Below are 27766 nucleotides of genomic sequence, written 5' to 3' on the forward strand. Positions count from 1 at the left end.
TTGTAAAGCTGAATATATTGGTAAAAATAATTAGGCTTTCTGTAAAGGATAAGTCCAAATACAGCAGGCAGCAGCCAAAGTCAGCCACTATCCAGCTATAAAGTGTACCCTCATTAATGGGTCACAGAAAAGAACACTCAATCTGCTAAACCAGTCCCCAGAGGAAAAAAATTTAAATGAGAAATGAAGGTAGCCTTTTATACATGCATAGCTAGGAACCTGCTAAACCAAGCATTTACCACTATCACAATGGCTTATTGCTCAGTGGAAATAAAACATACTTGACTGTACAATGAATAGATAAAAGATAGCATAAAATAGATAAAAGAATCAGCTATTAGAATCAGATAAATATCAAGAGAAGAATTTAAAAAAATACACTACCAGCACCGTAGTCCTTCACGGAATGGAAAGAAAGAAACAAAGTAGGAAGGTCCAGACCAGAAATAAGAAAAAATTACAACTATTACTCTGTGTAACATCCCAGGAAGAAATCTTTATCATCTTATTCCACCAGCCAGGGGAGACACATGCCTGGTTTGACATTCATTATCTTTGCTACTACCTTCTGCCTGACTGAGAATGGGAGAAACACCCAGGACCTGAAAAAGCCTCACACTCTGCTGCCTTTTTATATGGGAAAGTAGAACAAAGATTAGGGCTTTGTGACTGTGAGAGCTGTTGAAGAGATCCAGCTGTGGAGCCCCTTCACTGGTCCTACAGCTGCAAGAAAATCCCTGGAATGCTTTCTTCTACAGAACTTGACACCTAGACAGGGCATCAGTGGTTCTCAGATTGTCTGACCTGGGAAAGTGCTGAGCAGTCAGGCTGATTTTTTTTTTTTTTGTTCTGATAAATGTCTGCATTTGTGTGGTCAGATTGGTGGTCATCTATTTTCACCTGGCCCCATCAGCTTGGTCAGATATGCTGCCACCATGCCATCGTCTGATAGCAACTTTCTGTGGCTGTCCTAGGCAAGGTATAATCCACACAACTAAGACTACAAATAGCTTTTCCTTTTCTCATCTCTTTTTAGGATGCACTAACGTACAACTTGTGAAAAAAGACAGCCAGGAGGTTTAAGGCAAACAGCACCAAACAGTCCATGGATAGCTTTCCTCTCGTTATTGTGAAAATGTACCCTCCAAGGTCTGCATGAAGGCTACTATGTCCTCAGGGAGACCCAGAGCTGCAGCCACAGTGAACTTGTTGAACGTGAATGGAGCAATGCAGAAGGGAGGTACAGGAGAGGTAGAGACCTTCAGATGGGAGGTGGTAGGGCAGTAGAAGCAGAGGCACGCATACTATCTAAGCAAATCTTCTCAAGAGGGAAGGGAGCAGTTTAGAGTATCCATATTCTTATGGAGCCAGCAGAGTGTCTTCCATAACTAGCCCTTCCTCATTTCCTGAATGAAAAGAAATAATTATTTAATCAACATTTAACCAAACCACTCTGGTTGATTTTTAAATAGGGCTTATTAGACAACCAATAATGATAGGGCTAATTAAATCTCATGGTGTAAGATATATGCTGACTGACTGTAGGGATCAGGAAGGAATTCATAACCTAACCACCACTCTACCTACCTTCACAACATTTTATACTTGGATGGATGGCTTATTTTTGTTTGGTTTGTTCTTTAGTCTTGCTCTGAAGAGAAAGTTTTAGGCAGTGCCAAAGGCAGACTTGCTGGACTAATGCTATGATCCAGAATGGCAAATCTAATATGCCTATGTTTCTAAGAATAATATAGGAACAGAAATGAATTTTTTTCAGAGAAGTTCCAAGTACTTACTGCACTTCAGGCAAGAGCAAGTATTTGTCAGTGGATTAATAAGCATACCTTCTTTCAACAAAATTGCTATTTTCCTTTTAAATAGAATGAGGAAAAGGCTTTGTAAGAACCCTAAGGGTTTCAGTTATGGCTTTTCTCGGACTTGTTCAGTGTTTTCCTCACTATTCTCTACAGGCATTTCCTTCCATGCCTCTTACATCTTGAACTATATACCCTTTGACAAAAATTAAAATCTACATAAGCCTCCAAACATTCATTCTAGCATTAGTAGTCCATACACATTGCATCCAATGCAGCATACCAATTGCTGTGTCAGGCTATGTTTTTCAAGATACTCCTGATGAAGAGCAACAGTAAGTTCACAGACTTTATGCAACCAATCACAACAACAACCACAACCAAACCAGGGACCTGCTTTTCAGAAAGTGGATTCTTTCTGTGTATGTGCAGACATATGGATGTTCTGTTTTCAAGCACTAACAGCTGGAAATAGTTTCAAATTACATAATTTATGTATTTCTTTTAAAAACATAGGGAAATTCCATTAAAAACATCCTAAGTTTAGAGAGCATTAAGTTTCCACTGTTAAGCATTACAAGGTCTGGAATTGCTGGACTTAAGTTTGCACATGCACCCTTTGCTCTTCTCCTCTGTGTGAGTTCTAATTCAGCCTGTAATGACATGATCACATACCCTCTCAAATACTATCATACATCCTTATACAATTTTGACACTCTTATATAGTGTGCTCTATCAAGTGCTCAGTGATTGAGGCTAAGGCTCTGCAATAGGAAAGTGTATAGTGACTAAGCATGTTACACGATACACCTTACATTTTATTCCCATCATCATTCTACGTAGTGGAAAAAAACTGTTTCTAATTAGGTAATCATGTCCTAATCTTCAGATGGTGTAAATTGATGTAGCGTCAATTCTGTCCACTGAAGTGTAGTATCAGAGCGAAGTCAGTGAAGCTACACAATTTTACACAGCCAAGCATCTGGCCCACAACTGTAACATATCATTATGACCTTTTTACAAGGAATGTTCCGGTATATATTTTATGAACTATTAAAATTATTTTCATTATAGAGCATTGCTAATTTATCAGGATACAGTTGTGTTGTCGTAAGACCGAAACATGACCCAGATTTATGTGGCTGCAAGGGACGGATAACCCTGGAAATAGACTCTGTTCCTGTCTGTCCAGGATGTTAAGGATGGATGAGCCTGCAGAACATAAGGAGCACATAAAGAATATAGGGAGAAGACCACTGGAAAATCCATGTACATGTTTCTGAAACTTTCAGCCTGTGTATCTATCTAGACCACAAGTGAAAGCAAGGGATTTTAATGTTTGAGCAACAGAATCTCCAAGTCTTATGCATTATTAATTTATCTTAACAAAAATAGCATGGGGACGTCAAGATTCATTAGACATTTTAATAGCATATTAATTTATTTAAGGACTGTCACACCATGAAGCCTACGCAATGTAACTGATTGTTTTGAAGAGATAATTTACTGTCTACATGTTCCACTAATCACCTCAAATGAAAATCATGTCTAATGATCACAGATTCAGTGCCTGGTTACTTTAACAATGTTTCAATATTCATTTACATTTGTTTTTCCTAATTAGAATTAATTGGAATAAATATATGTCAAACAGTTAAAAAGTCAGTAACCTAATTTCGGGGGAAAGATACATTGCCTGGCTGAAGTGCCTGGCTGTGTTTTTCTTCTTCTGTTTTGCCCTGTGGACTTTGTTTAGATTATATGACAACCATCAACTGCCAGACGTGCCCTTGCCTTTTTGCTAAATCCAGTAGCAATCCTGGAATATGTTAACCCTAGAATTTAAACCCTTAAGGTTTATTTCATTTTAATGGTAAAATAAGAGAAATGACTAATATAACAGTCCCTTAAAATGTAAATGATTTATAATTAATCAGCTCATGTTATTGAGTGTACATTGCATGGTATAAATGTTCTGTTTTTCACAAGGATAGGACCAGTAGTAACACCTAAGACAAAGCAAAGACTAGGCAAGTGTTCCTTTAGCCTATCCATACACCTCTGCCTATGCACTACTGTGCTGGCCTATAGAATACTTGGGTCTCTCTTAAGGAGAGGTTGCCAATTTATTAAAATGATGTGATATGGATAAATGTCCACCAAACTCATTTTCACCTGTGATCTAAGGTAGGATTTATTCCCAGGTCTTCAAAGGTGAAGAGATAATACATTCATTTATTGGAAGAAATGGCTGCAAGATTCATATTCTTAAAGAACCATGAAAAATGAAGTTGATTGTCATGATTTTGCATGGCTGAAGTGAAGAGTGGTTGCATCTGAAGAAGAGGGTTTTTTACCCACAAAATCTTATGCCCAAATAAATCTGTTAGTCTTTAAAGTGCCACCGGACACCTTGTTGTTTTTGTGGATACAGACTAACATGACTACCCCTCTGATAAGTGATTGTTTTATGTTTGTTCATTTGTATGCCCTTGTTGCCAAGAAGGCTAACAGCATTTTGGGATGTATAAGAAGGAGAATTGCCAGCAGATCGAGGGACATGATTATTCCCCTCTATTTGGCATTGGTGAGGCCTCATCTGGAATACTGTGTCCAGTTTTGGGCCCCACACTACAAGAAGGACATGGAAAAATTGGAAAGACTCCAGCTTAGAGCAACAAAAATGATTAGGAGGCTGGAGCACATGATTTATGAGGAGAGGCTGAGGGAACTGGGATTATTAAGTCTACAGAAGAGAAGAAGGAGGGGGGATTTGATAGCTGCTTTCAACTACCTGAAAGGGGGTTCCAAAGAGGATGGCTCTAGACTGTTCTCAGTGGTAGCAGATGACAGAACAAGGAGTAATTGTCTCAAGTTGCAGTGGGGGAGGTTTAGGTTGGATATTAGGAAAAACTTTTTCACTAGGAGGGTGGTGAAGCACTAGAATGGGTTACCTAGGGAGGTGGTGGAATCTCCTTCCTTAGAGGTTTTTAAGGTCAGGCTTGACAAAGCCCTGGCTGGGATGATTTAATTGGGGATTGGTCCTGCTTTGAGCAGAGGGTTGGACTTGATGACTTCCTGAGGTCCCTTCCAACCCTGATATTCTATGATTCTATGATTGTCAATTTGATTGGGCAAAATGTTTCAAAAGTACAGACCATGAAAGGAGTTTTAGCTTTTAAAGAAAAGCCTGGAAGAAAGTCAGAGTGACATGACAGAAAAGTTTTCCATGTACAAGGTATTCACCAATTTCCCCCCTTTTAAAGCCATAGTTTTTTTGCTCATTTTCACCAACAAAATGCATCTTCTTCCAAAGAAAAGAAAAACATATCTACCAACTTTGGAAAGCTATAAATCAGAGACATTTGGAATGGAAAATAGGAAATGGTAGGCATGGAATGTCAGATTAAGGCCTGGTCTCTGCTTCATCTACTGGGTAATAATATGGAAAGATGCCATGCATATAAAATTAAATTGACACTTTATTAAAAGAACTGATGGTCTATTGGCCTGAAAGTCTTCGAGAAATATTTACAGAGGTATTGCAAATTCAGCTAACATTCTAAGCCAGGTCATGCACACTGGCTTCCTGGTGCCTCTTCCAAATCCTTCCTTCCTGCAACTTGTATTCCTCTCTCCAAATTCCATGCAGGTTCTATATTAGAAAGTCTGTGCTGGTTCAATGTAATGGATTTGAAACTAATTTAACTATGCTCATGCAACCCCCTAATGTAGATGCCCTTAAACCAGTTTAAGTGCCAGCTAACCCAGTTTTGTAAGTGAGGCTTAAATCAGTTTTAAGTGCTTGTGTGTTTGCACCTGTGTATTTATACTGATTTTTAAATCCATTTTCAAACAACACAGCTTTTCAAATATAGACCAGGCCTAAGAGAAGGGAGTGGGCAGAGAGAGAGAGAGAGAGTATCTGTAAGTGTCTGTAGACTAGACCCCAGGCCTGCAGAACCTGGGACAGCTGACAGTCCCACACTACCACCAGGAGGTCATGTAGAACCACAGACAGTGAGTAGGTGCTGCAGGAAGTACCACCCAAGAGAGCCAGAGTGACAGTACAGGCAATCCTCAGACTTATGACACAATTGGTTCCTGCAAATCTCATCTTAAGTCGAAACATTGTTACTTGGATCCAATTTTCGCATAGGAACCAATGTTATAACTAGGTGATTGGTTCCTGAACCAAGGCCTAATACACTATTTTCACCAAAATAACCCAAAATTGCATACTCAATGAATTATACATGAGTAATATAGCTATATGAATGTATTTATATTGTAAATAGCAATCATGTTGACATAAAAAAATCACAAAATGAGCTAGAAATACGTAAAGAAATATAATACAGGCAGTCCTCGGACTTAGGACACAACTGGTTCCTGGGCATTGCTGATCTTGTCATTTGATTTGTAGGTTAATAAACCTACTGAAGGAATGAAGAAGGAGATGGGACACCTTCTTCTGCGCTCATGGGTAGGTCTAATTGGCTGGGGTTTTCAGGGGTTTTTGAGGTTATTTGGAAGGACTTAAAGAAAATGTCCAAGGAAGTTTGGACAGATGTTCTTCTCTTTCCTTTTAAATTTCTCTGTTGCAGCTGTACATGTTGGATATACTCCTATTCACAGATGCACTGTGGTCAATGTTGGGATCATGTTCCTCAAACAGGGACATGGAGGCTTCCAAATGTTGAAATGCCTCAGCGAACACTTTTGTTGTCAAGACTTTATGAGGAGGAGTCTCTTCAACAGTGGGCACATCTTCTTCTTCCTCTGCCACTTTTTGCTGTTCCAAATCAATGAGGTCCTCATTTGCTAATTCTTCAGAATGTGATGCCAGCAACTCATCAGCATCATCTGGTGCAACATCTAAGTTGAGTGCTTTGCCCATTTCAACAACAGTGTTGGTCACCTCCTCAACAGTGTCAGTAAAGCCTTGGAAGTCAGACACAAAATCTGGACACAATTCAAACACCATTCAAATTTGATTGTTTGACTTCATTCCATGCCTCACCAATGTTCTTAACTGCATGGTAAATGTTGAAGCCCTTCCAGAATTCCTTCAGAGTTGGTCCACCTTCCTTCTCAGTTACCCTGATGGCCTGGGAAAATGTGCTCCTAAGATAGTAGGCCTTGAAGGATGCAATTACCCCTTGGTCCATGGGTTGCCGCAGTAAGGTGATGTTGGGGGCAGAAACACCACTTTGATGTCAGGATACATGTCATCAGGTATGGTTGGATGACCAGGAGCATTGTCGAGGATTAACAATGCTTTAAATGCAAGATTTGCTGCAATAATACCTGACTCTTGGCATAAAATAATGATTAAACCAATCCTCGAAAATGTTCCTATTGACCCACGCCTTATGATTGGCTTTCCATATCACTGGGATAAATGCTTTGGAATATCCCTTGAAAGCCCTGGCGTTTTCCAAACAGTATACAAGCAAAGGTTTAAGTTTGAAGTTACCTGCAGCAAAAGCAAGCACCAAGCAAAAGAGGGAGCCTATTGTTAACAGCTTTGTACCCTGGCATGGATTTCTCCTCTTTTGCAATGTATGTTCTCGATGGCATTTTTTCCCAAAAGAGCCCAGTTTCATCAACATTAAAAACTTGCTGAGCACAATACCACCCTCTTCAATGATCTCAGCCAATGTCTCAAGAAAAAGATGAGCTGCCTCCTCAAAAGCACTGGCAGCTTCACCTGAGACCTTGATGTTATGCAAATTGGCACTGGCTTTAAAATGCATAAACCGCCCCCTACTTGCATTAAAAGGCTCAGCATTAGAACTCTCCCCCTGTTGTTTCTTTAGATCATCATAAAGACTCCTAGCCTTTTCCTGAATTATGCCTAAACTCACAGGAGCACGGCGTTAATTTTGATCTTCCAGACAAACAATGAACAGTTTCTCAACCTGGGTGATAAGTCCAACACGCTGCTTAGTTATCACAGTTGCTTGCATAGGAGCTGAGCCCTTAATATGTTCCTGAATTCGTACCTTGTCTTTCAGGATGGTCACAATAGTCATTGGGGGACATCCAAAGCTTTACCAATTTCAGTTGGCATCTCACTTTCTCAGACCTCTTAATTATTTCCGTTTTTGTTTCCATAGTAATTGTTCTACGTTTCTTAGAAGAAGAAACATCAGTTGCACCAGATTTTCACTTTTCTGCCATTATTATGGGCAAAGAAACACTTACTTTTTAGAAAAAGTTTGGAAGCACAAAGAATCACCACGTAAAAATGGCGTCAGAACAGCTACTGAGTGCCTTGAGTCCAGGAGATGGGAGGCACAGAATATCGATGCGCATATGAACTTGTTCCCTGGCATGGTGTTGCATCAGCTCAAGCATAGTAAAGTCAAAATCGGCATCATAAAGTCGAAACAGGGTGTCCATTTATAAATGGCATAAGTGCCATTCGTTGTAACTCAGACATTGTAGAGTTGAGGGCTGCCTGTACCCTGTGGCCCTCTGATTGACCAAACACCCTATTTAACTCAGGGGGTTGCCAAAGAGAGTTGTCTGGGAAGCCACAAAGACTATTGTCTGCTGTGACTCCAAACTTTGCCTTGTCCCCGCCCTCCAGTCTCCAATCCCAGCCTGATTCTGATTCTGACTCTCACTGGGTACTACCTCTGACCTCCAAGCTCTGACCCTGGCCCAATGCTTGCTTACTGAACCTGGATCTTGCAATTCCTTCAACTCCTGCTCAGCAACTACCATCCCCGATGTGCAGACCTCAGGCCAGCTGTGACTGATAGACCAGACTGCCTATGCCCCAGTCCCTTACAGTATATATAGAAGTGAATAGGGAGAGAAGGAAACAGCACAAAGAGCTGGGATGGTGATGTAAATTAGCTAAAGGGCTATAGTGGTAAGAGAGTGATGGGGTAAAGGTTGGAGCCAACCACCAAGGACAATAGAGCAAATGAGATTAAAAAAAATCCCTCAGAGTACAAGAAATAAATCTGAGTATCAATAGAAGAAATAGAGTACTTGTGGCACCTTAGAGACTAACAAATTTATTTGATGCATCTGATGAAGTAAGCTGTAGCTCACGAAAGCTTATGCTCTAATAAATGTGTTAGTCCCTAAGGTGCCACAAGTACTCCTTTTCTTTTTGCAGATATAGACTAACACGGCTGCCACTCTGAAACCGGTCAATAGAAGAAATGTATTCCTTCAAGCTGGAAGACAGAAAACATACTTCAGCTTTTAAAAGTATTGCATACTTTCATATTAGCCTTGTGAATGCCATCTATTGTACACAATCTGGGACCATGATGTTTCAGAAGCCTTGTGTCATTCAAAGCTATATAATGAAAATCCATAGCTCACACTACTGCTGCTGTATGGGAAGGGGGCAAGTGGGGATGGGGCCTGGTGTGAAGTGGGCGGTTGAGTACCCCTGGGGCCTGGAGGAAACCGGTGCCTGTGTTCCTTAAATTCTATTCAGTCTTCAGAGAGAGGCTCTAGAACTTCCCATGCTCCTGGAGCAACCTGTGAAAGTAGTCGTTCAAGTTCTTGTCAGTTGTATAGGTTTATTTAATGTGAACAGCCTCCTTAGCACATGTGCTAAAGTCATTTTGAGAAGCAGTTCATTCAAATGCTTCCAGTCTGTTGTCACCTGCTTTTGTTTTTTTCTGTTTCCTCGTTTCATCAAGATAAAACAACACTGACAGTGCAAGGACGTTAAAACCTCGGTTTAACTTGTGTGGATATATCTGAGGATCCATGCCAGAGCTGAGTTTGTTTAAGATGTTGCATGACAACCTGATCCTTTGAACTGAATCTATACTTTATCTTGCACCTCTCGTTGCCATGACACCCAGATGAAATGGTTCAGATATTTTTCCCTATGGGTGAACCAACAACTAATGTATTCTAAGGAGGTGTCTCTGGTTGTACTCTTCATTTCTGGAATGCTGATGTGCAAACTCTTTTCAGAAACATGCACATCATTATGTTCTCTTTGTAAACCTTCAGGAAATACTGCAAAAACAGTACAGACTTGAAGCTCTAAAAATCCCTTCAAATGATTCTTATAACCTTTACTCTCTTAACCTTTATGATCTCATTTTCCACAGCAGCTCTTAAATTGGTTCCACCAAAGCTCCCGAGAGACATGGGTAACCCTGACAATATGTACATTATTTATCTACCTGCGGTGCCCATAATGGAAAATGATTCTAAGAAGTCCCTCATCAATAATTATGACGTTTTCTGAGGTGGCTAAAGTTCCCTTAGCCTTAACTGGGATGCTAAAACAATACAGCACATGCGTATTTCATCCTTGCCACATAGAATCAAACCATATAGCTCTTTGGAAGGCTATAAACACACCTCATAGTATTTGTTCGTTATTGAAACAGCAAAAATGGATTTTCAATAGAGACTTTACTTTGCTCTTTATAATAAACTGCACAATTTAAAGTGCTTAGGTCAAATATTGTAGAAGGGTGGAGCTGCAAGACACAATAAAGGATTTTGCAATGTCCTGGGAGACTTGGAAACTGATAACTGCTATTTTGGAGTGAAATCCTGCAATTGTTTTTGACATGTTAAAAGCATTAGGGTAGATTCAACTGTGGGATACATGCTGAGTATTCCCTTTATTCTGAAGGGCCCACGTCCCCTTGAGCAGAATATCCATCCACATATTGGAAGGTTGGCTGTGTGCAAAATGTGACTATGGCCATAGGCGTTGACTTCCCCTCTGCCCGATGGGTGCTTTGCCCCTGGCCCCGTCTCTGTCCCCGCCTCTTCCTGCCCCTGTACCGCCCTCGCCCCACCCCCATTCCACCCCTTCCCCCAAGTCCCCACCCCTGCCCCGCCTCTTCTCACCTCCTCCCCTGAGCATGCTGTGTCCCTGCTCTTCCCCCTCCCTCCCAGAAAGTCCTAAGTGCTGCCAAACAACTGTTAGATGGCCGAGGGGCAGAAAGCACTGGGAAGGAGGGGGAGGAGCGGGGACATGGCACACTCGGGGGTGGGGGGGACGAGGAAGCGAGGAGGGGGTGGAGGCAGGGGGAGCTGGGTTGCTGGTAGGTGCGGAGCACCCGCTAATTTTTCCCTGTGGGTGCTCCAGAACCTGAGCACTCACGGAGTCAGCACCTATGACTATGGCACCACAAGGATGTGATGAATCAGTGCATCCCATGCACCATATTCCCCATTAAGCTTTTCATGGAGTCTGAGATACTTTTGTAAGCTGCTTCTCCTTGTAGCACTCCAGTGAAATGTACTCAGGAGCTGAGCAGTCGAACAATGTTCATAGAAAAATGCTGTTATTGAAACCAAAATCTTTCAGTGGTTCTCAGAAACTTATGGGTGCAGGATGTAATTTCTGATGCTCAGAGGGAGGAGGAAGTATGAAAGAGTTTTATCCCAAAATAGCCAATAGTTTTGTGGCCAGGGCACACAACTGGCAATGAAGCAGACTAGAATTTGAACCTTGGTCTGTCATAGCCCATGTGAGTTCCCTGAGCCCTAGAAATGTGGGGAATTTTTTCACCAACTATTTTTACTGAAAAAATGTATTTTGGGGCCTCAAAATTATTTCCTAAATTCAGATCACATTTCAGTTGCAATTTTCCCCTCCAAAGAGTTGAAATGTTTCTGACATGTAGCTGAATCAAAATAAAAAACTCAAAAAAAAAATGTTGTCTTGAGCAGATCAAAACATTTTGGTTCACTCAAAATGCGTTGAAAAAAACATTTTCATTTGGAATCAGGTAAAATAATTTCAGTTGATTTGAAACTTTTTTAAATTTAACTAGTTTTTTTAATTGGTTTGGTTTGAATCAAATTGTATATTTTTCTGATTTTTGGTGTGGTTCAGCTCCAACCATCAGACTATTCACTGTTCCTGGAATGAGTATCTCTCTTGATCTTTTGCTGTTGTTTATTCTGGGTTTTTTGAAAAAAAAATAAGAAAAGTCTTGGTTTCATTCCTCATTGGAACAAAAACAAAATTCAGAACCTCAACATTTTTTGCAAAATGGGATTGTTGTTTTCTAGCCAGCTCTACAAGGGAGTGAAGTGGTTGGGTTTTTGTTTTTCCTTCAAAATTGACAACTTTTTTGTTGTTCTTGTCAAACTTTTTTTTTTTTCAGATTTTTACCAAGAAACTGAAAAACAAACAAACCCACTAGTCCAATTTGACAAATATGGACATATTTGTTGAACATTTTAATTTTGCCAAGAAAGGCCATTTTCCTTCTAATATTGTTTCAATGGAAAATTTTCAACCAGTTCTACTGTTGAATCTCCTTTGCATTGCAGGAAACTGCCAATGCATATGCTTGAAGATACTCTTTAAAGCAAAAATAAAGGACTAAAATCAATATTTTCAAACTTCTGGTGCCTAATACTAGGCCTCTAAATCCATATCTAAACATTTCAATAGAAAGGGCCTGTTTTTCATAGGTACTGAATAATCACAGCTCTCAGGGACTTCAAAGGATGCTCCCAGTGTTTGGTACTTTGAAAAACAGGCTTCTGATTTAGATACCTCAATATAAAGATAGCTACCATATCTTTTGGCCTGCAGATTAGAAAAATTAATCTAGTTAGAGCTTTAAATTCAGCCTTAAGGCACTGCTTAAAAAGGCCTTGCCAACACAACTCTCACACAGATATTTTTTCTTGTCACTTTTTACTGTCCCCTGTGTATTTCATAACACCCACACCCATTCTGGATGAGTACCATAGAGCTTGCCCTTCTCTGGTGGCCATAAAATATATATTCAGTTATGTTATTGTCAAGCTGTCTGGAGTGGCTCATCTCAGGTGCCAACCTCAGGGCAAACTGTTACAAACCAGGGCACAAACTGGTTGTATGTTCTATAATTAGATTTCATCAACCAAGTATCAAGTGTGAATCCCTCACGCACTATAACAGCCTTAACATGGAGTCACAGATAATCCCTTTGGGCACTCCAGTCTATTTTACCATCCAGGCAAGCTGCCTTTGTGATAGATGGTCTCTTACACCAAAAATTGCAAAAATATTCAGGTTACTCCTACTCACAAAGAACCAGTCACTTACACCAGGTCAGTTGTACCTTAGATCTCTCACTGAAGACAATGCTTATAATCAATCCTATAGTAAACTAATTAAAGTTTTATTAACTAGGAAAAAGAAATTAGTTGTTTACAAGATTAAAGCAGGTAAACAGACACCAATAAGTTGCAGTCTTAGGTTTCAAAAAAAGAATAATAGCAGCTGCTGTAATGTGAAAGTTATATGTGTTCTTTAGAGCTAACCCAAGCTAAGAAGCTTGCAGATCCCCTGCATATGCTTGCAAATATTGCCCTTGCTGCATTCTAAGCAGCACAGTGAAACAGATCTTTCTGGGCAGGAATTTTTTATTCCCTTCCCCAAAAGTTCAAACTGTGATGGGACAAGGGTTTTATATTAGAGTTGTTGATTAATTGCAGTTAACTCATGTGATTAACTCAAAAAATTAATTCTCCATTAATTGCAGTTTTAATCACACTATTAAGCAATAGAATACCAAGTGAAATTTATTAAATATTTTTGGATATTTTTCTACATTTTCAAATATATTGATTTAAATTACAACACAGAATAAAGAGTGTACAGTGCTCACTTTATATTATTATTTTTGATTACTAATATTGGCACTCTAAAAAAGATAAACAAAAGAAATATTATTTTTAAATTCACCTCATACAAGTACCGTAGAGCAGTCTCTTTATCGTGAAGGTGCAACTTACAAGCATAGATTTTTTTTTGTTATATAACTGCACTCAAAAACAAAACAATGTAAAACTTTAGAGTCTAAAAGTCCACTCAGTCCTACTTCTTATTCAGTCAATTGCTAAGACAAACAATTTTGTTTACATTTACAGGGGATAATGCTGCCCACTTTTTATTTACCGTTTTACCTGAAAGTGAAAACAGACATTCCTGTGGCAATTTTGTAGCTGGCATTGCAAGTATTTACATGCCAGATATGCTAAAATTTCGTATGCCCCTTCATACTTCGGCCACCATTCCAGAGGACATGCTTCTATGCTGATGATGCATGTTCAAAAAATAGTTAATTAAATTTGTGACTGAACTCCTTGGTGGGAGAATTGTATGTCCTCTGCTCTGTTTTACCCACATTCTGTCATATATTTCATGTTATGGCAGTCTCAGATGATGACCCAGCACATGTGGTTCATTTTAAGAACACCTTCACCGCAGATTTGACAAAAGGCAAAGAAGATACCAATGTGAGACTTCTAAAGATAGCTACAGCATTTGACCCAAGGTTTAGAATCTGAAGTGCCTTCCAAAATTTGAGAGGGATGAGGTGTGGAACATGCTTTCAGAAGTCTTAAAAGAGCAACACTCCGATGCGGAAACTACAGAACCCAAACCACCAAAAAAGAAATCAACCTTCTGCTGGTGGCATCTGACTCAGATGATGAAAATGAACATGCGTCGGTCTGCACTGCTTTGAATCGTTATCGATCAGAACCCATCATCAGCATGGGCGCATGTCCTCTGGAATGGTGGTTGAAGCATGAAGGGACATGTAAATCTTTAGCACATCTGGCACATAAATATCTTGTGATGCTGGTTATAACAGTGCCATATGAATGCCTGTTCTCACTTTCAGGTGACATAGTAAACAACAAGTGGGCAGCATTATCTCCTGCAAATGTAAACAAACTTGTTTGTCTCAGCACTTAGCTGAACAAGAAGTAGGACTCTAAAGTTTTACATTGTTTCATTTTTGAATGCAGGTCTTTTTTTACATAACTCTACATTTGTAAATTCAACTTTCATGATAAAGAGATTGCACTACAGTACTTGCAATGCAAGTACGTGCAATGAAAAATAATGTTTCTTGTGTTTTTACAGTGCAAATATTTGTGATAAAAATAAATATAAAGTGAGCACTGTACACTTTCTATTCTGTATTGTAATTGAAATTAGTATATTTGAAAATGTAGAAAACATCCAAAATATTTAAATAAATGGTATTCTATTATTGTTTAACAGTGCAATTAATCACTATTACTTTTTTTAATCAGGCAATTCATCACAATTAATATTTTTAATCGCTTGACAATCCTAGTTTATATATGTCTCCTCTTCATAGATGTGTGTGGGGCAACCAACAAAGTATTTTGTGCACTGATGTTCCACAGTGGTTCATCTGGTATCTATTGGCCTTCTTTTGTTGGGCAGGAGATGACACCTTTTGTGGAAAACTAGTATTTCAAACTTGGTAATGCTTCTTTTCTGATTGTGTGGGTTTGCAGTTTCATTGCAAACATTCTTATAATTACAAAGCAAACACTTAAGTATTACCTTATCACCTGGGATACAGATATTATCATAGAATCATAGGACTGGAAAGGACCTCAAGAGGTCATCTATTCCAGTCCCCTGCACTCATGGCAGGACTAGGTATTATCCAGACCATCCTTGACAGGTGTTTCTCTAATCTGCTCTTAAAAATCTCCGATAATGGAGATTCCACAACATCCCTAGGCAATTTATTCCGGTGCTTAACCACCTTGACAGTTAGGAAGTTTTTCCTAATGTCCAATCTAAACCTCCCTTGCTGCAATTTAAGACCATTGCTTCTTGTCCTATCCTCAGAGGTTAAGAACAATTTTTCTCTGTCCTCCTTGTAACAACCTTTTATGTACTTGAAAATTTTATGATGTCCAGTGTTCCTCTAATTTTTTACATCCATGTGCAGAATGAATTTTGTTACATGCATCAATATGGAGGTGATGTGTGAAACATCTTGGGTGGGGCCAGGGATGAGGGGTGTGGAGTGCAGGCTGCCCCAGGGCTACGGCAGCTGAGGGGACTCCTCCCAGCCCTCTCTCTCTGGAGCAGTTCAAGGCTGGGGATAGGAGCTTCTCCTCAGCCATGGCAGTGCTGATGGGGCTGCACTGGGCTGGGCCGAGGAAGAGGCTCCTCTCCCCCGGTCGCAGGAAGAGTCTGGGGCAGGTCCGTGCTGGGGCTGGCAGGGAGGGGCACTTCTCCTCGCTGCCACAGGTCCATGCTGGGGCCGGCGCGGAGGGGCACCTCTCCCTGCTGCAGCCTTGAGCCCCTGCGCGGGGATTAATAGACAGCTGCACGGCTGCACAGCTACACAGTTTAGAGGGAACTTAGATCATGTCCCCTCTCAATCTTCTCTTTTCCAAACTAAACAAACTCAATTTTTTCAATCTCCCCTCACAGGTCATGTTTTCTAGACTTTTAATCATTTTTGTTGTTCTTTCTCTGGACTTTCTCTAATTTGTCCACATCTTTCATGACATGTGGCACCCAGAACTGGACACAGTACTCCAGTTGAGACCTAATCAGTGCAGAGTGGAAGAATTACTTCTCGTGTCTTGCTTACAACACTCCTGCTAATATCCCAGAATGATGTTCACTTTTTTTGCAATGGTATTACACTGTTGACTCATATTTAGCTTATGGTCCAATATAAGCCCCACATCCCTTTCCGCAGTACTCCTTCCTAGGCAGTCATTTACCATTTTGTATGTGTGTAGCTCATTGTTCTTTCCTAAATGGAGTACTTTAGATTTGTCCTTATTGAATTTCATCCTATTTACTTCAGACCATTTCTCCAGTTTGTCCAGATCATTTTGAATTATAATCCCATCCTCCAAAGCACTTGCAACCCCTCCCAGCTTGATATTGTCCGCAAACTTTATAAGTGTACTCTCTATACCATTATCAAAATCATTGATGAAGATATTGAACAGAACCAGACCAAGAACTGATCCCTGTGGGACCCTATTCATTATGCCCTTCCAGCATGACTGTGAACCTGGGAATGGTTTTCCAACCACCCTATAGTAGTTCCATCTAGGTTGCATTTCCCTATTTTGTTTATGAAATGGTCATGTGAGACAGTATCGAAAGCTTCATTAAAGTCAAGATATACCACGTCTACTGCTTTCCCTCCTATCCACAAGGTTGTTACCCCATCAGAGAAAGCTATCATGTTGGTTTGACACGATTTGTTCTTGACAAATCCATGCTCACTGTTACTTATCACCTTATTATCTTCGAGATGTTTGCAAATTGATTGCTTAATTATTTGCTCCTTTATCTTTCCCGGTACAGAAGTTAAGCTGACTGGTCTCTAATTCCCTGGGTTGTCCTTATTTCCCTTTTTATAGATGGGCACTATATTTGCTCTTTTCCAGTCATCTGGAATCTCTCTTGGCTTCCATGACTTTTAAAAAATAATCGCTAATGGCTCACATATCTTCTCAGTCAGCTCCTTGAGTATTCTAGGATGCATTTCTTGAGGCCCTGGTGACTTGAAGACATCTAACTTGTCTACGTAATTTTTAATTTGTTCTTTTCCTCTTTTTGCCTCTGATCCTACCTCATTTTCACTGACCTTCACTATGTTAGATGTCCAATTGTCACCAAACTTCTTGGTGACAACTGAAACAAAAAAGTCATTAAGCACCTCTGCCATTTCCATATTTTCTGTTGTTATTCCCCCCCTCCCCCCATTGAGTAAAGGGCCTACCCTGTCCTTCATCTTCCTCTTGCTTCTAATGTATTTATAGAATGTTTTCTTGTTACCCTTTTTGTCTCTAGCTAGTTTGAGCTCCTTTTGTACTTGGCCTTTCTAATTTTCTCCCTACATACTTATGTTATTTATTTATATTAATCGTTTGTAATTTGACCAGTTTTTGTAGGACTCTTTTATGATTGTTAGATCATCGAAGGTCTCCTGGTTAAGCCAGGGTGGTCTCTTGCCATACTTCCTATCTTTCTTACTCAGTGGGATAGTTTGCTTTTATGCCCTTAATAATGAAAAACTGCCAACTGTCTTCAATTGTTTTTCCCCTTAGATTTGCTTCTCATGGGATCTTACCTATCAACTCCCTGAGTTTACTAAAGTCTGCCTTCTTGAAATCCATTGTCTCTATCTTGCTGTTCTCCCTCCTACCATTCCTTAGAACTCTACCATTTCATGATCACTTTCATCCAAGCTGCCTTCCACTTTCAAATTCTCAACCAGTTCCTCCCTATTTGTCAAAATCAAATCTAGAACAGCCTCTTCCCTAGTAGGTTTCTCGACCACCTGAAATAAAAAATGGTCTCCAATGCATTCCAAGAACTTGTTGGATAATCTGTTCCTTGCTGTGTTATTTTCCCGACAGAAGTCCCCCATCACCACCAAGACCTGTGCTTTGGGTGATTTTGTTAGTTCTTTAAATAATGCCTCATCCACCTCTTCTTCCAAGTTAGGTGGTCTGTAGTAGACCCCCTACTATGACATCATCCGTGTTTTTTACCTTTTTATCCTTACCCAGAGACTTTCAGCGGTCTGTCTCCTATTTCCATCTTAACCTCAGTCCAAGTGTATACATTTTTAATATATAAGAAAACACCTCCTCCCTTTTTTCCCTGCCCTTCCTTCCTGAGCAAGCTGTACACTCCTATACCAATATTCCAATCATGCATATTATCCCACCAAGTCTTTGTGATGTCAACTATGTCATAGATGTGTTTATTTGCTAGCATTTTGATTTCTTCCTGCTTATTTCCCATACTTCTCGCATTAGTATACAGACATCTAAGATACTGATTTGATTCCCTCCACCCCCCGAGTGCTGTCTTGTCTCTCCTTTATCCTTGCTATAACAGCCCATGCTCCCCACCAAATTCCGAACCTTCTCCCAGGTCTCCATGTTTTTGACTCACCTGTGGGCTTTGGTCATCTGCCCCCTTCAAATCTAGTTTAAAGGCTTCCTCACTAGGTTAGCCAATGTGTATCCAAATATGCTCTTTCCCTTCCTCAATAGGTAGACCTCATCTCTGCTTAGCAGTCCTTCTTTCTTTATTTAATGCATATAACAACTCTCAAGCAAGTCATAAAGTCCAAATACTAAACACAACTCTATAAATTCAACACCTATTTTAACAATACTAACACACAGGTAAGCCAGACTGGTTTCCAGCTAAATATTTGTCAGTGTTCACCGAGGCTTAGGGGCTATGGCATGAGCTGGCATCGGGTCTGCCAGAGTCACAGTTATCATTTCAATCAGCCTTCAGTCGTATATTTCACTACTGATGGATCACAGATTGGTCCCATTCAGCTCTTCATTAGACAGCATTACAGCATCATATAAACAAAGGAAAACCATACAGATAGGAGATGAGTTATTTAATATACAGAGTAGTTTTAGGATGGCTGTATCTCAGACTTTACAAAACCTAACTGGTCACACCATAGCTTCCCACAGAAACCATACAGGATACTGATCAATTATAGTCTTAATCGTGGAGACATTAATCATATAGGATATCAAGTACTAATGGGGCTTTTTTGATCAGTTTTTCCTCAGGTTCCCCCTTTTCTTTCTGGGCATTTTAAGTCTCTTGGTTGTAGCATTAAAACCATAAAGGTTGAGTTCCTAATATAATCTTAACCATTCTACATTACTCTGATGTATCCAATTGCATACAGAGCATCTAAAAGTCATGTATCTGTCATTTATTATGAGTTTCTTGCCACTGTTTCTTCCTATTTTAATCTTTTATTGTTGATACTATATAAAATAGTTTATTATATGTAATCTACTGCCTGTGCCAAAACTGAGACGTCCAAAGCTGTGCACTGTATGGCTGGGGAAAAGCCATCAGATGTTGGAGGAGCAAACACTCTGGGTTGAGACATCTCTCAGGGATACATTTGTTAAAATGTGAACTCTACATCATAGTAAAGAGGATAGGAAAGAAGGTGCTAAAATACAGGTAGAAGCTAATAATGGAACATAAAACAGTCAAATTTAAATATAACACTTGAAAGCAAGCAACTGAATATTGACAAAATGTACAAGTACTTATCCACAAATCCTAGATGTCTAAATACTAAGGTACTGGAGTGTCTGCCATTAAATGAGGATATTGATATAATAGGCATCACAGAAACTTAGTGGAATGAGGAGAATCAGTCGCACATGGTAATACCGGGGTACAAAATATATAGGAATGACTGACTAGGTTCCAGTAGTGGGAGAGTGGTACTATAGGTGAAAGAAAACATAGAGTCAAATATAGTAAAAATCTTAAATAAATCAAACTGTACCATAGACTCTCTATGGATAGAAATTCCATGCTTGAACAAGAAGAGTATAGCAGTAGAAATATACTACCAACCTCCTGACCAGGAAGATAACAGTTACTGTGAAATGGTCAGGGAGATTAGAGAAACTATAAAAGCAGAAAATGAAATAATAAATGGGAGATTTCAACTATCCTCATATTATCTGAGTATATGTCACCTCAGGAAGGAATGCAGAGATAAAATTTCTAGACACAGAAAAATGACTGCTTCTTGGAGAAGCTAGTTCTGGAACCTACAAGGCGAGAGGCACTTCTTGATTTAGCCGGCCAAACAATCAGTGGGGCCACTGGATGATTGAAATGCTAAAAGAGTGCTCAAGACAAGGCTATTGCAGAGAAGCTTAATGAATTATTTGCATCATTCTTCACTGTAATCGATGTGAGGGACATCCCCACACTCAACCATTCTCTTTTGGTGACAAATCTGAGAAACTGTCCCAGTTTGGGAACAAACTGATAAATTAAAAAGTGAGAAGTCACAAGGACCAGATGGTTTTCACCCAAGAGTTCTGAAGGAGCTCACATATAAAATTGCGAACTGACAACAATGGTGTGTAACCTATTGTTTAAATCAGCCCCTGTACCAGATGACTGGAGGTTAGAAAATGTAATGCTCATTTAAAAAAAAAGCCTCCAGAGGCTAGCCTGGCAATTACAGGCCAGTAAACCTAACTTCAGTACCAGGCACATTGGTTGAAACGATAGTAAAGAACAAAACTAACAAACACATAGATAAATACAATATGTTGGGGAATAGTCAACATGGCTTTTTTAAAGGTAAATCATGTCTCACCAATCTATTAGAATTTTTGAGGGTGTCAACTAGGACAAGGGTGGTCCAGTTTATACAGCGAACTTAGACTTTCAAGGTCCAACACAAAATGTTCATAAGCAATTTAAGTTGTCATGGGTAAAAAGGAAGGTCCTCTCATGGATCAGAAAATGGTTAAAAGGAAACAAAAAGTAGGAATAAATGGTCAATTTTCACAATTGAGAGAGATAAATAATGAGGTCCCTCAGGGATCTGTACTGGGACCTGTACTATTCAACATATTCATAAATTATCTGCAAAAGGGGTAAACCTGAGGCAGCACAATTTGCAGATGATCTAAATTGCTCAATATAGTTAAGTTCAAAGCTGACTGCAAAGAGTTACAGGGGGATCTCATAAAACTGGATGACAAAATGGCAGATGATATTCAGTGTTGACAAATGAAAAGTAATGCACTTGGAAAAAAACAATCCCAATTATACATACAAAATGATGGAGTCTGAATAAGCAGTTACCACTGAGGATAAAGATTTTGGAATCACTGTGGATAGTTCTCTGAAAACATCTGCTCAATGTGCAGCGGCTGTCATAAAAACTACCAGAATTTTAGGAACCACTGGGAAAGGGATAGATAACACAGAAAATATAATACCAGTATATAAACCTATGGTATATACACATGAGGGCTGTCAATTAATCACAGTTAACTCACATGATTAACTCAAAACAAATTAACTTGATTAAAAAAATTAATCATGATTAATCATAGTTTTAATCATACTGTTTAATAATAGAATACCAATTTAAATTTATTATAAGTATTTTTGATGTTTTTCTACATTTAAAATATATATTGAATTCAATTACAACACAGTGTACAGTACTCTCTTTATATTGTTATTTTTTATTACAAATATTTGGACCGTTAAAAAGATAAACAAAATGAATAGAATTTTTCAATTCCCCTCCTACAAGTACTGTAGTGCAATCTCTTTATCGTGAAGGTGCAATTTACAAATGTAGATTTTTTTTTGTTAAAATAACTGCACTCAAAAACAAAACAATGTAAAACTTTAGAGCCTACAAGACCACTCAGTCTGACTTCTTGTTCAGCCAATCGCTAAGACAAACAAGTTAGTTTACATGTACGGGAGATAATGCTGCCCACTTATTATTTACAATATCACCTGAAAGGGAGAACAGGTGTTCACATGGCACTTTTGTAGCTGGCATTGTAAGATATTTACATGCCAAATATGCTAAACATATATGTATGCCTCTATATGCTTTGACCACCATGCCAGAAGACATGTTTCCATGATGATGATGCTCATTAAAAAATAATGCATTAATTAATTTGTGACTGAACACCTCAGGGGAGAACTGTATGTCTCCTGTTCCATCATTTTACCCGCATCTGCCATATATTTTGTGTTATGTCAGTGTTGGATGATGACCCAGCTTATATTGGTTGATTTAGGAACAGTTTCATTGCAGATTTGACAAAAATGCAAAGAAGGTACCAATATGAGATTTCTAAAGATATCTATATCATTCGACCCAAGATTTAAGAATCTGAAGTAGCTTATGAGATATGAGAGGGACAAGGTGTGGAGCATCCTGTCAGAAGTCTTAAAAGATCAACACTCTGATTTGGAAAACTAAAAAACCCAAACCGCCAAAAAAGAAAATCAACCTTCTGACTCAGATGATGAGAATGAACATGTGTCGGTCCGCACTGATTTGGATAATTTTAGAGCAGAACCCATCCTCTGGAATGGTGGTTGAAGCTTGAAGGGACATATGAATGTTTAGTGCATCTGGCACGTAAATATCTTGCGAAGCCTGCTATTAGAACACCGGTTCTCACTTTCAGGTGACATTGTAAACAAGATGCGGGCAGCATTATCTCCTGCAAACTGTAACCAAACTTGTTTGTTTGAGCAATTGGCTGAAGTAGGACTGGGTGGACTTGTAGGTTCTAAAGTTTTCCATTGTTTTATTTTTGAATACAGTTTTTTTTTACATAATTCTACATTTGTAAGTTCAACTTTCATGATAAAGAGATTTCACTACAGTACTTGTTTTAGGTGAATTGAAAAATACTATTTCTTTTTTTGTTTTTTTACAGTGCAAGTATTTGTAATAAAAATAACATAAAATGAGCACTTGTACACTTTGTATTCTGTATTGTAATTGAAATCAACATATTTGAAAATGTAGAAAACATCCAAAATAATTTAAATAAATGGTCTTCTATTATTGTTTAACAGTGCCATTAAAACTGCTTTTAATCATGACTTGCGATTAATTTTTTAAATTGTTTGACAGCCGCAGTGCACACCTTGAATACTCTGCGCAGTTTTGGTCAGCTCATCTCAAAAATATATTAGAATTGGAAAAGTTACAGAGAAGAGCAACAAAAATAATTCAGGGGCTGAAACAGCTTCCACTTGGGGAGAGATTAAAAAGACTGGGACTGTTCAGCTTAGAAAAGGGAGGACTGAGGAAGGATATGATAGGGGGTCTATAAAATTGTGACTAGTGTGGAGAAAGTGAATAGGGCAGTGTTATTTACCCCTTTACAAAACACAAGAACCCGGGGTCACCCAATTAAATTAATAGGTAGCAATTTTAAAGCAAACAAAAGAAAGTACTCTTTCATGCAAAACACAGTCAATCTGTGGAATTTGTTGCCATGGGATGTAGTGAAGGCCAAAGCCATCACTGGGTTCAAAAAAGAATGAGATAAGTTTTTGGAGGATAGGTCCATGAATGGCTGTCAGCTAAGATTGTCAGGGATGCCACCCTATGCTCTGGATCTATTTAAATCTCCAGTTGCCGGTAGCTGGGACTGGACAACAGGGGATGGATCCGACAACAGGGGATGGATCACTTGAAATTGCCATATTCTGTTCATTCCCTCCGAAGCATTGGTCACTGTCAGAACACAGGATACTGGGCTAGACGGGCCATTGGTCTGACCCAGTATGACCGTTCTTATGTTCTTATGAACCATCCATGACTCTCTTGCCTATTTACATCAACTTCCTTCGCAATCAATCAAGAGATGACAGAATAGTTTTCCTGTAATTCAGGCCTGAAGCACAATATTCTCATTTTATAAGCTGTTGTATTGTCAACCCCAGAAGTTCAAAATTCATGAGCCAGACCCAGAAAAAGATTATCCCCCAAATCATGAAGTTTCTTTATAAGTGTGTGTATTTTGGTCAGCGTTCTGATTTTTAACTCCCTGCCCATCCCCAGAGTATGTGTGTGACAATTAGCATCGCCAAATCTTGCAAACCTGTAAGTATTAATGCGAGGTCGCCTCAAACCACACATCAATTAATTATACCCCCTCCCAACTCAGACATCAATTCTGGGCAACCCCATCCAAGATGCAATCAACTTCCATCCAAAAACCTTGCCCCAGCACATCTCTGCTCCTCTTGTAGTTGTGGAGGTTCTTTGCCCTTTTGCCGGTCCCAGGGGGACAGATTCAGGGGATTGTCTTCCCCTGACCAAGCCTGGGGCAGAAGGGCAATTCCATCAGGGTCCTTTTTCTCCCTCCCCAGGCCTGGTGATGCAGAACAGAGAGGAAGAAAGAGAGGAAGGAGACGGGAGAACAACCTTGACCAGTTACTGGGCTTTCTGCTTCCTCTTGCCTACTGTGTGGAAAATTATATCAGCTGCTACCTCTCCCCATCTCCTGCATCCAAAATCTTCTGTTGCCTCTTGAGCGGTTGTCATAAATATAAAGGGAAGGGTAATCACCTTCTGTATACAGTGCTATAAGATCCCTCCTGGCCAGAGGCAACATCCTGTTACCTGTAAAGGGTTAAGAAGCTCAGCTAACCTGGCTGGCACCTGACTCAAAGGACCAATATGGGGACAAGATACTTTCAAATCTTGGGTTGGGGGAAGGTTTTTGTTTGTGCTCTTTGTTTATGTGGTTGTTCTCTCTTGGGACGGAGAGAGGCCAGACAGAAATCCATCTTCTCTAACCCATCCTAATCCAAGTCTCCAATATTGCAAGCGGTATAGGTAAGCCAGGCAAGGTGCATTAGTTTATCTTTTGTTTTATGTGAATTTTCCCTGTGTTAAGAGGGAGGTTTATTCCTATTTTCTATAACTTTAAGGTTTTGACCAGAGGGGGATCCTCTGTGTTTTGAATCTGAATATCCTGTAAAGTATTTTCCATCCTGATTTTACAGAGATGATTTTTACCTTTCTTTTTTTAAAATAAAATCCTTCTCTTAAGAACCTGACTGATTTTTCCATTGTTCCAAGATCCAGGGCTTTGGGTCTTTGATGATTTTGTAACCAATTGGTTAGGATATTAGTCTCAAGCCTTCCCAGGAAAGGGGGTGTGTAGGCCTTGGGCGGATATTTTGGGGGAAGACGTCTCCAAGTGGTCTCTTTCCCTGTTCTTTGTTTAAAACGCTTGGTGGTGGCAGCATACTGTTCAAGGTCAAGGCAAAGTTTGTATCTTGAGGAAGTTTTTAACTTAAGCTGGTAAGAATAAGCTTAGGGGGTCTTTCATGCGGGTCCCCACATCTGTACCCTAGAGTTCAGAGTGGGGAAGGAACCCTGACAGGGGTGAAGGAGAGCTTTGCCTGCCTCCCACAGGATGTCTGATTGTCTGCTCTTTCCTAGGAAGTGGGGAAGAGGGAAAGGTAGCCAATCAGGGAACTGGGGGCAGATAATAAGAGGCTTATAGACTAGTCAGGACTGGAGATAGAGGACTTGGAGAAGATGGAGAGAGAATTCTGCAGTATGTGCTGGGGGAGAAAGTGATGAGCCTTCCTCAGAAACAGAGCTCTAAAAAACCAGCCCAAAAATAAATGAAAAAAGCCACACAGTGAATCCAGACTTTAAGAGAAGTTTGCTTCATGCTAGTTGCAGTGTTTATATAGCAGGAAGTATTTGTATTTAACATTTTTTTCAGAAAACAGTGTGGAATAGAAACTGGGAAAATGAGAACATTAGTTAGTAATTGACAGGTTTCAGAGTAGCAAACTTGGGTTTGAATAGAGACTGGGAGTGGCTGGGTCATTACACATATTTAATCTATTTCCCGGTGTTAAGTATTCTCACACCTTCTTGTCAACTGTCTAAATGGGCCATCTTGATTATCACTACAGAAGTTTTTTTCTCCTGTTGGTAATACTTCATCTTATTTAATTAGCCTCTTACTCCACCTTTTCATGTTCTCTGTATGTATGTATATATCTTCTTACTATATGATCCATTCTATGCATCTGATGAAGTGCGCTGTAGCCCACGAAAGCTTATGCTCAAATACATTTGTTAGTCTCTAAGGTGCCACAAGTACTCCTGTTCTTTCTGTAGTTAGTAATTATTTCTCAGTTCAGTGGAGTGCACTTAGCCCATTAAACTGGAGTGACTGTTTGTGTGGTGAGCTGGGGTATGCACTGAGATAATTGTACTGATGGTGAAAGCTGAGTGTGGGGGAAAGATCCATTTGATTTCCTGAGTGATAGACGTTGCCAGATAGAGAGAAATCAGTTCTCAAACTCTGAGAGAGGAGACAGCCACAGGATGAATACATACTATAATGAAGTTTGATGTCAGTGAGAATTATGTACTCAGTGGCAAACCGAGGTGGTGACTAGCAGGGTTGAATTAATAAGGACAGATTATTCCAAGGCCTTACTTTAAATAAATTTAGGCTTGCAACTGCATATATTATTTGCATGACTAGTTACTGCAGTTGCACAAGCAAATCAGGCAATTGTCTGCACAGTTGACTAATGGTAATCTGTATGCCCGATTAACTATCTTGCATGAAAAATCATAGTAAATGTCTACACAAATTAAGATTTGTTTAAAAAGCAGGCTGTAAAAAATGTTAGCCTACCAGTGAATGGGAGACTGCAAATGGGAGGTTATGGGGTAACAGAATTCTTTGGTACTGTTGCTCTTTCTCATGCCAGTGTCCCATTTGGACACCAGTGTTGCATGTGCCCTGAGCACGTAGCAGATGTCCGGGGTTCTGCAGGTCAGCTTTCCAGTGAAGAAGACCCCAATGATGTAGAGTCTGGGTATATTCAAAGTGTAATTTGCTTTATTTACACATATACACCAGTCCTGAAATGAGATAGTCAAACAGTATGCAAAGGTCATCCCTTCTGCAAAGAACCTTCTGCCCAACACTGAAGACCTGTGACTAAGGAGCAACTGTGCCTCAAGAATTGACTCTAGTCAGAGGTCAAGGCCCTGCTGCTTGCACAGTTCCCTGTCTCAAAAGCTGCTTCTACATACAAAAGCCTTGCCTAACCCCAAACTAACAACAATATAGCTTGCCTTCCCAAGGGTCAAAACTTGCACACTAAGAAAAAGAACATGGAAGACTATGTGTAACAACACCATCTGGTGACGCCTATCATAAAAGTACTCACAGGTTCCCACTAGTAAGGACACATTCTGGAGTAAGGAAACAACAACTGCAATGAAGAAAAGCTACATAAGAGTGAAGGCAGCCCAATGTCTTGTTGAGATCACTATTGCTTTTAAAGCATGAATGGCAAAAGCCTGATTTTAATATTGCTCAAAATGAAATTTACCATATTTTTATATCCCTCAAAGAGATGTTCAATTCCACATCTAGAATTTATTGACATTGTAATTACTTTCAGACAATGGAGCATAGATCTACAAATACTATACTTTTTCCTAGCTGCTTGGACTTCACGTTTTTATTTCTACATTTCTGACAGAGCATGGACATCTATATTCAAATCAATCAAAGCTCCAAGTCTCCTCAGTTCACATGGAAATGTGATACAAAATCCTTTGCTGGATGTACCTCATTCTCCGACAACACTCCTACACAGGCTGCCTAGTAAGTGGAACCTGTTGGTGTAACTGTAACTGCTAAAAAGTTACTGAAATAATAATATCAATTAATAAATGCTTCACTCTAATATAGACTGTTCACGGGCTTATTCCTTTACCCGCTTACTTCCCTGGTCCTTCTCGCATGAACAGAGAGCAACA

Source organism: Eretmochelys imbricata, chromosome 1, assembly GCF_965152235.1.
Source record: "Eretmochelys imbricata isolate rEreImb1 chromosome 1, rEreImb1.hap1, whole genome shotgun sequence".
Taxonomy (NCBI): Eukaryota; Metazoa; Chordata; order Testudines; family Cheloniidae; genus Eretmochelys; species Eretmochelys imbricata.